An 11,051-nucleotide genomic window follows, 5' to 3' on the forward strand; every position below is an offset into this window, starting at 1 on the left:
CTTTTGGTTATATACCCAAAGAAAATGGAAACAGGATATGGAAGACATGTCTGCACTCTCATGTTCATTGCAGCATTAGTCACAGTAGCCAAGATGTGGAGAAACCTGTGTCCATCAATGGATGAATGGATACTGAAGATGTGGTCTATATATACAATGGAATATTACTCAGCCATGAGAAAGAAGGAAATCCTGACATTTGCAACAACAGGAATGGACCTTGAGGGCATTACGCTAAGCGACATAAGCCAGACAGAGAAAGACAAACACTGCATGGTATCGCTTACATGTAGGAGCTAAATAAAAAGTCAAACTCACAGAAACAGAGTAGAAAAGTGATTCCAGTCTGGGGGTGGGAGAAATAGGGAGAGTTTAGTAAAAGTGTACAAAATTTCTGTTATATGATGAATAAGGTCTGAGCATCTTATTCCTCTTATAATTAATGTAAGTTATAACATGGATGACTATAGCTTATAACGATGTAATATATAACTGAAATTGGCTGAGACAATAGAACTTAAATGTTCTCACCAAAAATGAAAAGGTAAATATATGAGGTGATAGATGTATTAATGAACTAGATGGAAGATACAGATAGCAAATCATGAGGTACACTTTAAATATCTTACAATTTTATTGGACAATTGTACCTTAATAAGACATTTTTCAAAAGAGTGATTCTAGATTAAACTGAGGTTAGCCTCTTCCTGGCTGTTGTCTCTGCCTGGCTGTCCAAGAAGTCTCTCTTCTTTATCTCTCTGATACTCCTTCCATCCAAGATGAGCCATTCTGTGTTGCCCTGGCCATTTCCCCGGTTTGGACAGAATATTCACCTCTAGAGTGAGGTAGCAGGAGCCTAGGGTTTGAAATTTAAGGAGGCACTCACTAGCAAATGGACTGTCAGCCCTTAATTACCTTAAGAGTGATGCCTTCTTAAATCATGTGCCCTAGTGTGCCTTATCGGAAACGAGCTGAAGCAGAACCCCTCTGTGTTCTTCCCCTGGTAATTCAGATGCAGTCTCACATTAGTCCTGTCCCTGCTCCCTGGCCTCCTCCCCACTGATACTCCCTGACTCCCCATACTGTCTACGGATGAGCCTCGACTCCTGAGCCTTGACACACTTGCTTTCTCTCCTTCTTCAGCCACTACTCTCAAAAACAACAAGGGCCATTTGCAACTGCCCTTCAGCTGTGCTCTGACACCTCCAGACAGATAACACTGTGATCTTTCTCCTCCACCCAAATGGAAAGACCCACGTGCAAGTTATACAGAATTCTCAGACCTATAAAATTCTCTTTTTCTTTAACATCTTTATTGGAGTATAATTGCTTTACAATGGTGTGTTAGTTTCTGCTTTATAACAAAGTGAATCAGTTATACATATACATATGTTCCCATATCTCTTCCCTCTTGCATCTCCCTCCCTCCCACCCTCCTTATCCCACCCCTCTAGGTGGTCACAAAGCACCGAGCTGATCTCCCTGTGCTATGTGGCTGCTTCCCACTAGCTATCTGTTTTACATTTGGTAGTGTATATATGTCCATGCCACTCTCTCACTTTGTCACAGCTTATCCTTTCCCCTCCCCATATCCTCAAGTCTCTTCTCTAGTAGTTCTGTGTCTTTATTCCCATCTTACCCCTAGGTTCTTCATGACCTTTTTTTTTTTTCTTAGATTCCATATATATGTGTTACTACACGGTATTTGTTTTTCTCTTTCTGACTTACTTCACTCTGTATGACAGACTCTAGGTCCATCCACCTCACTACAAATATCTCAATTTCGTTTCTTTTTATGGCTGAGTAATATTCCATTGTATATATGTTCCACATTTTCTTTATCCATTCATCTGTTGACGGACACTTATGTTGCTTCCATGTCCTGGCTATTGTAAATACAGCTGCAATGAACATTTTGGTACATGACACTTTTTGAATTATGGTTTTCTCAAGGTAGATGCCCAGTAGTGGGATTGCTGGGTCGTATGGTAGTTCTATTTTTAGGTTTTTAAGGAACCTCCATACTGTTCTCCATAGTGGCTGTATCAATTTACATTCCCACCAACAGTGCAACAGGGTTCCCTTTTCTCTACACGCTCTACAGCATTTATTGTTTCTAGATTTTTTGATGATGGCCATTCTGACTGGTGTGAGGTGATACCTTATTGTAGTTTTGATCTGCATTTCTCTAATGATTAATGATGCTGAGTATTCTTTCATGTGTTTCTTGTCAATCTGTATATCTTCTTTGGAGAAATGTCTATTTAGGTCTTCTGCCCATTTTTGGATTGGGTTGTCTGTTTCTTTGTTATTGAGCTGCATGAGCTGCTTGTAAATCTTGGAGATTAATCCTTTGTCAGTTGCTTCATTTGAAAATATTTTCTCCCATTCTGAAGGTTGTCTTTTGGTCTTGTTTATGGTTTCCTTTGCTGTGTAAAAGCTTTTAAGTTTCAGTAAGTCCCATTTGTTTATTTTTGGTTTTATTTCCATTTCTCTAGGAGGTGGGTCAAAAAGGATCTTGCTGTGATTAATGTCATAGAGTGTTCTGCCTATGTTTTCCTCTAAGAGTTTTATAGTGTCTGGCCTTAATTTAGGTCTTTAATCCATTTTGAGTTTATTTTTGTGTATGGTGTTAGGGAGTGTTCTAATTTCACACGTAGTTGTCCAGTTTTCCCAGCACCACTTATTGAAGAGGCTGTCTTTTCTCCACTGTATATTCTTGCCTCCTTTATCAAAGATAAGGTGACCCTATGTGTATGGGTTTATCTCTGGGCTTTCTATCCTGTTCCATTGATCTATCTTTCTGTTTTTGTGCCAGTACTATACTGTCTTGATTACTGTAGCTTTGTAGTATACTCTGAAGTCAGGGTGCCTGATTCCTCCACCTCCATTTTTCGTTCTCAAGATTGCTTTGGCTATTTGGGGTCTTTTGTGTTTCTATACAAATTGTGAAATTTTTTGTTCTAGTTCTGTGAAAAATGCCAGTGGTAGTTTGATAGGGGTTGCATTGCCCACTCTCACCACTATTATTCAACATAGTTTTGGAAGTTTTAGCCACAGCAATCAGAGAAGAAAAAGAAATAAAAGGAATCCAAATCGGAAAAGAAGAAGTAAAGCTGTAACTGTTTGCAGATGACATGATACTCTACATAGAGAATCCTAAAGATGCTATCAGAAAACTACTAGAGCTAATCAATGAATCTGGTAAAGTAGCAGGATACAAAATTAATGCACAGAAATCTCTGGCATTCCTATACACTAATGATGAAAAATCTGAAAGTGAAATTAAGAAAACACTCCCATTTACCATTGCAACAAAAAGAATAAAATATCTAGGAATAAACCTACCTAAGGAGACAAAAGACCTGTATGCAGAAAATTATGACACTGATGAAAGAAATTAAAGATGATACAAACAGATGGAGAGATATACCATGTTCTCGGATTGGAAGAATCAACATTGTGAAAATGACTCTATAAAGTTCTTTTAAAGAGACCACTGAATCTACCATCTCTCCTATCAGAGGAGAAAACTGATGCTCTGAAAGGTGAAGAAGCCACAGCATATTGGAGGCCATCCAAGCCCAAGTCTCCTGACACCTGGTCCAGGGTCTTCCGCACTCCCATACATGCCCCACAAGCCACTTTTTCACTAAGCAGGCAGGCTTAGAGAGAAGAAATTCCGCCTGTGGACCACAGCTCTGGCCAGTGCCTATGGAGTTCCATCGTGATCATGATCTCCCCTTCGTGTCTGCAAGTGAATGACAGCTTCAATCCTTGTTTGTGGATTTAAGCCTGCCCGTGATCTTCTCTGACTGCCTCCCATACGGTTTTCAGACTTGCTTAAACAGCCTCCATAATCACTCTCTCTTTATCCTCTGGAGAGGGAAATGTTAGTGCTCCAGGTGGAAAGCATGCATGATGTAAGATGCAGTCTAGAGATTCTGGAACACTCTGTACATCCCCCTCAGTGCCATCCTACTCCCTTCTTTGGCTTTGTTTACCAACAATACATCCCCCATCTTCATCCAGTCTATCTGTAGCATGTATGCACAGTACCCCTGGATCCCCTCAAACAGCCGCCACCTCCTTCAAGTTCAGTTTGGGTCATCCCACTGAGGTTAGTTCAAGCAACAGACCCTCTACTGCCATCCCACAGCCTAATGAGGCCCAGGCACATACCCTTTCCATCCAGCCCTCTGGAGAGTGGTTTTCTCAATGAAGAAATGAATGACTCCTAAGTCTAATAAGAGGGAAGCTTTAATGAGTGAAAATTGGGAAAACGCTAGATCCAGTTACCTTATTCCAGACCATTACTGCATATCGATAAGCAGTGAAGAAACCCCAAGTGTCTGTTGCCATATTGCTTGCTTTGGATACAAAGAAATGGATAAAAGTGTATTTAGAAGGAAAAGAAATCTCTGTGGTCTCATATGGTAATCAGCTGCTTACTCATTAGCATGCTGTCTCTGAGCACTCTCTTCTGTCTTGTTATTCTGACTGAAGTCTAGAATGGGGATGCCCAAGGAAGTGTGGAGGGCAGCCCCTCAGAAGGGTCCTAAAGGGCCTGGAGGTGACACCTACTCAGTCTTCTCCCCTCACTGCCCCCTTCCCTCTCCAGCAAGACCCCACTGGCAAGAAGTTTGAATTTTTCTTGGCAAGTAGAAATCTGGAATATCTTGGGCTCATCTTTGCCTGCTCCCAACTCCTCACCTTCCATTAGTCATTCAAACTGGTCATCTCTCAAATCTACCCCTCTCCCAGACCCACAGCCCCCTGCATGACCAGCCTCCAGGATCTTCCCCAGAATGACTGTAACAGCCACCCAGTTGATCTCCTGCCTCCAGTCTATTCCATTCTAATCAGTCTGTACCTTTACTTCTTTTCAGCCAATCCAGATGCTCAAGTATCAATATGGAAGGATAAACTAAATGAAAATGGACCCTTCTTTTTTCTACCGTGCTGCCAAAGTAACATTTCCTAGAGCAAGTCTAAATAGATGAAAAACCTTCCATGGCTCCCCAAGCTCCCATGATAAAAGCATTCATTCATTTACTCATTCATTAATTCAGCAAGTGTTTGTTGGTCCTACCAAGTGCCAGGCACTGTTCTAGATTCTGGAGTTACATTAATGAATGAGTCAGGCAGAGCCCCTGCCCTCAAGGAATTTATAGTCTAGCTCTGTCAAGCCAACAATTAGAGTGCAGTCTCTGATGGGGAAGAACAGGGTGTGGTGGGAGCACCTAACTTGCACCCAGGGTGTCCTTAGCATGGCACTGAGGGTTCTTTCCAAGTTTACCCAACATGCTTTTCTAGCCTCATCTTTTTCCTCCCCTTAAGCCAGTCACTAGTCCTTCTTAGACTAAACCACAGCACCTGTGTTCATGCGGTCCCCTATTCCTGAAATACCCTTCCCCCTTTTACTAATTAATTATTTTAGTCCATCAGTCAGCCAATGTATATTTATTGAGAATGTACTATGTGCCAGGCACTGTGCAAACACCAAAGATGCAATGCTGAGCAAAACCAGACACGATCCCTGCCTGGTTGGAGTTTGCCGGTTAGTGGGAGGAGACCCACATGAATCAAAGGACCACAGAAAGTGCACAGTTACAGCTCTGAAGAAGTGCTATGAGAGGTACAAGGTGCTAATGAGAGCATGTAATAGACGTATGACTGAGTCTGAAGACTCAGCAAAGACTTCTCCAAGGAAGGGGCGATTGGGCTGGGATCTGGGGGTGGCGAGAGGGCTCCAAGCAAAGGCAACAGGCAAATTCCCTGTGGCAGGAGAGAGTGAGGTGCCCTCAAGGGACTGAAAGAAGCCAGAGTGGGTGAGTGAAGAGAAGAGATGAGCAGAGGCTGGAGCGGTGGGTAGGCCAGATTAGGCAGAGCCTTTAGAGCCAAGGTAAAGATCGGTCCTTATCCCCAGAGCAATGGCAATCATTTTTAAAAAGCAGCCCAGGGACATGATCAGCTTGCCACCATCCTTTAAGACCCAAGTCAGATGTCCCTCTACCTTCCCAACACCCCAGACAGTCCCCACCCTGGATCGCCCCTCTAGCAGCCCATGCACCACGCGCACATGTGACATGTGAGGGTTACTCAGTGGCAAGTCCTCAACATCAGGGACCCTGTCCTCCTCATCTTTGTCCTCACAGCTGCACACATCTCTAGCACATGGTAAGTACTCAGTAAAGACTTGTTGCGGCAATCAACCAATCAACATGTGTAGTTGCCAATTTTATTTCCTCCCCTCCACCGTCCTGCCCAGCCAGGAAGGTTCTACCCGACTGCCTTAGTTCAGACTCCTATGATCCCTCGCCTCCTAAGCAATCTCCCCGCCTCCCTTCTTTCCCCCTCACAATCCATCCTCCAAGTGGCTACCAGGTTTCCTTCCTAAACAAAGGTCAGACCAGACCACTCTGCTCCTTGCATAAGCCTTCACTGACTCCCCATTGCCTGCAGGATCAAATTCAAATTCTTTAGGCTAACTATTCAATGCACTTCATGATCTAATCTCAAACTAATCTTTCGGGCCTCATGTTTCATTGCATCCTTCCTTCCCTGGACCCTATATTCCAACTACAATCAAAATCCTAGAATACTCCTTAAGCAGACCTCCACTCCCACCCCCATGTCTCTGCTTGGGCTGTGCTTCCCTCATGTTTTCATAATTGGAAAACTGCTGGTGCTTTAAGATATAGCTCAACTGCTAACCTATCACAAAGCTTCTCCTCTCATCCCCCAAATCCAAAATGAATGGCTTCTTTTTTGTATAAATAGAGTTATTCCTAGCACCAGGCCCAGTAACCAACACATCACAGTCCCATTCTGTCCCTGCTCTGCACTCTCCCTCATCAGCCACTAAGGCAGTCCTGAAGAGTGGGAAGGACAGGAAAGCAGCTCTCTCTCCCCATGTGGGATCCTGCATTCCTAGGAGGAAAGAGAAACAAAGCCACCCTTGTTCAAATCTTCAGACAAAAAAAAATGACCCAACCCATATTCTAGGAAATGATTTCGAAGTCTACAAAGAACCATCCATTGTTTCTGAACGATTTCTCAAGCTCAGAAATAAAATACCAAGTTTGTAATTTACACACTATAAATAAAAGTGACACCCCCAAATTGCTCATTTTGTTTAGCAAAGACTTCTTTTTCACTTTGTTTAAAAGTCATTTACTTTGGGAGCTGTTCAAATTTATATCTGAAGACCTAAACTAAACCTAAATGCTCAGCTGAATATGGACTGTGAGGAGAATTCCCCACATGGTGAGTCAGTGCTGTCACTATTGGACACAAAGGACATTTTTCATCTGCTTTAATTAAGACACAAAGGAGTAGCAAAAAATATCAATTATGTGGTTGATTAAAAGTACTTTCCTAAACATCTGCTCCAGGTCAGCAATAACTAACACTTTAAGTCAATGTTTAATGACTGACATGACTGTAAAATCTCGTGCAGAGAAAATAAGTCACTCTCTCCATGTGCAACTTTCTTTGATACCCACTTTGGCACCCACTGGTCTTTTCTTCTCCAAGACTGGCTTTCATCAATTATCCAAAGCCCATCAATGGCTGACTGCATGCAATGGGGGTGGGGCGCTGAGCAAAGTTCTCTGCTCTCTTGGAATTCACAGTCCAACGCAGACACGCACATGCAGAACAGAGTCAACAAAATGGCCCCAGTAATATGTCATATTGTACATCTGCAAAATCAGATTTTTCTTTGTTTTTACATCATCGTGTGTGGAGACAGCTCCTTTGAAGTTTATTTTGTTTACATGACCACCCTGGGAGGTAAGCTAAGAAGGGACTTCTATCTCCATTTTTTTTGTTGTTATATTTTTAAGTAATTTTTATTGGAGTATAGTTGATTTACAACGTTGTGTTAGTTTCTACTATACAGCAAAGTGAATCAGCTATCTGTATACACATATCCCCCCCTTCTTTGGTTTTCCTTCCCGTTTAGGTCACCGCAGAGCATCGAGTAGAGTTCCCTGCACTATACAGTATGTCCTCATTAGTTATCTATTTTATACATAGTGTCAATAATGTATATATGTCAATCCCAATCTCCCAATTCATCTCCCCTACGTTCCCCCTTGGTATCCATATCTTTGTTCTCTATGTCTGTGTCTCTATTTCTGCTTTGCTAATAAGATCATCTATACCATTTTTCTAGATTCCTCATATATGCGTTAATATACGATATTTGTTTTTCTTTTTCTGACTTACTTCACTCTGTATGACAGTCTCTAGGTCCATCCACGTCTCTACAAATGACCCAATTTCGTTCCTTTTTATGGCTGAGTAATATTCCATTGTATATATGTGACAGATCTTCTTTAGACATTCATCTGTCGATGGACACTTATGTTGCTTCCATGTCCTGGCTATTGTAAATAGTGCTGCAGTGAACATTGTGGTACATGACTCTTTTTGAATTATGATTTTCTCAGGGTATATGCCCAGTAGTGGGATTGCTGGGTCATATGGTAATTCTATTTTTAGTTTTTTAAGGAACCTCCATACTGTTCTCCATAGTATCTGCATCAATTTACATTCCCACCAACAGTGCAAGAGGGTTCCCTTTTCTCCACACCCTCTCCAGCATTTATTGTTTGTAGATTTTTTTGATTATGGCCATTCTGACCATTTCAAGGTCACGCTGGTGGGCCAAGTGACGGGGCAACAGGTAAGCCAGAATCTTATGACTTTAGATCCAGAGCTCTCTCCCCCATCTCCAGGGCTGCCTCCCACAGACCTGGAAAGACCACAGAGAGACTGACAACATCAGTGCCCTTGGAGTAAGAAGCAGGTCTAGGGCTGGGGTTTAGGTGGGGGAGACAGGAAGAGGCTTGAAGAACTTGGCCAGCTTGGACAGGCAGGGTGGAAGCACCTGACAAATCCAGTTGAAGGGGATTTTCAGAAACCTTTTAAATTATGGAAGAGAACGGACTTGCTATGTGGCAAGATGAGGAAAGAGGCAGATGAAAATGCAGGACCTTGACTTCGACTGTGGTTCCCATATACTTTTAAAAGATACATCCAGGGTAGGAAATTCCAAATGCCAGTTCATCTTCCCTCTCTTTTCCTGCCAGAACAGGAGCTAAGTTCTTAGGGCTTGGAGCTGCATCAGGGATGCCTGGGATCAACAACGAGCTCTGCCAGTCTCATCTCTGATCTCTGCCAGTTCATGAGCCAGAGTTATGAAGCAGCTGTCCCACTAACTTGGCTAATTAAATTAGAGCCTGCTGAATGCTTTATTGACCTCAAGCTCACTCCAGTGAGCAGGCCCACTTGGAAGGTGACGATGTTCATGGCTGTTGGTTAACAGATTAAATAGAATGGTCACAGACAATAAAGAGTGATGGGAAAAGTCACCTCACTGTAAACAAAGCATCTAAAATGCAGCAGCTATAGTGTGACCTGGAGGTGATTTATCTGATGTTATGGGTTGAATTGTACACCCCCCACCCCCGCAAATAAAAATACTTCAAATGTTGAAATCCTAACCCCAGTGCCTCAGACCGTGACCTTATTTGGAGACAGTGTCTTTATACAGGTAACCAAGTTAAAATAAGGTCATTAGGATGGGCCCTGATCCAATATGACTGGTGTCCGTAAAAGTGGGGGAATCTTGGACAGAGGGAAGACAATATGAGAGACATGGAGAGAAGATGGCCAAGGAGAGAGACCTGGAACAGATCTTTCCCTCAAAGCCCTCAGAAGGTAGCAATGCTGCCAACACCTTGATTTTAGATTTCTTGCCTCCAGAACTATGAGATGATACATTTCTGTTATTTAAGCCACCAAATTTCTGGTGCTTTGTTATAGCAGCCCTCACCAACTAATATATCTGGGGACATATGAGAGCCAGAAAGACCACTGGGTGAGAAGGAAGTTGCATGAGAACAATGAAAAGAGCATCAGCTCTGGAATCAAACAAACTCGTGTTGGAACCCTGACTTTGTATTACCCACTGTGTGTCCTTGGGCATGACACTTAACCTCTCTGTGCCTTGATTCCTCATCTGTAAAATCAGGACAGTAGTATCTTTCTCAAAGGAGTGTTCTTAGGATTAAATGTGAAAATGTAGTCTTTGGCCTCTACAGATCTAGGTCGCACATGGCCCCTCAGCAACTAGGTGCAGTCACCAGCATAAATTCTGACCAGCTAACAACAAAGATGATAATGGACGTGAGTCACTTGTATAAAATAACTACAAAGTGGACAAGAGCCTGATATCACCACACCCTCTATGGGATTCTGTGAACATTATGATGAATGCTTCCCTTCTCTGTTTTTTCTGCCCCACTATATTTATCACACACTTGCTCTTTCTCCCTCACTCTCTGACTGGAGACTTCAGATTTATGCTCAGAAGTCCCTCTCCTTCTCTTCTCCTGCCAGACTTGGGCCAGAGGAGAGTTCATTCAGCAGCCCCCAGGGCCTGCCTCTCACCACTTCACTCTTGAGCTCACTCCTGCAGACAGCCAATAGATTTTGAGAAAAAGAATGCATTTTGATTTGCCTTTTCGGTTGCCTGGTTTTAGAAAAAATAAAAAGCTTGTTACTTAAACCCTTCCACCTCCACCCCAAAATAATAATCATCATAACAAAATCAAATGGAAAACAACTTCCAGTAACAATAAGGTCATATATTAGTAAAGCCCTATTTGTCCAGATTTCTTGGGAGATTGGCTGTTTTGGTTGACTGCCCATTCTATTTAAAAGTTATCCTGGAGAGGGCAGACAGCAGAAACAAGAAGAACTACAATCCTGCAGCCTGTGGAATAAAAACCACATTCACAGAAAGATAGACAAGATGAAAAGGCAGAGGGCTATGTACCAGATGAAGGGACAAGATAAACCCTCAAAAAACAACTAAATGAAGTGGAGATAGGCAACCTTCCAGAAAAAGAATTCAGAATAATGATAGTGAAGATGATCCAGGACCTCGGAAAAAGAATGGAGGCAAAGATCGAGAAGATGCAAGAAATGTTTAACAAAGACCTAGAAGAATTAAAGAACAAACAAACAGAGATAAA

Source organism: Pseudorca crassidens, chromosome 9 (genome assembly GCF_039906515.1).
Source record: "Pseudorca crassidens isolate mPseCra1 chromosome 9, mPseCra1.hap1, whole genome shotgun sequence".
Lineage (NCBI taxonomy): Eukaryota > Metazoa > Chordata > Mammalia > Artiodactyla > Delphinidae > Pseudorca > Pseudorca crassidens.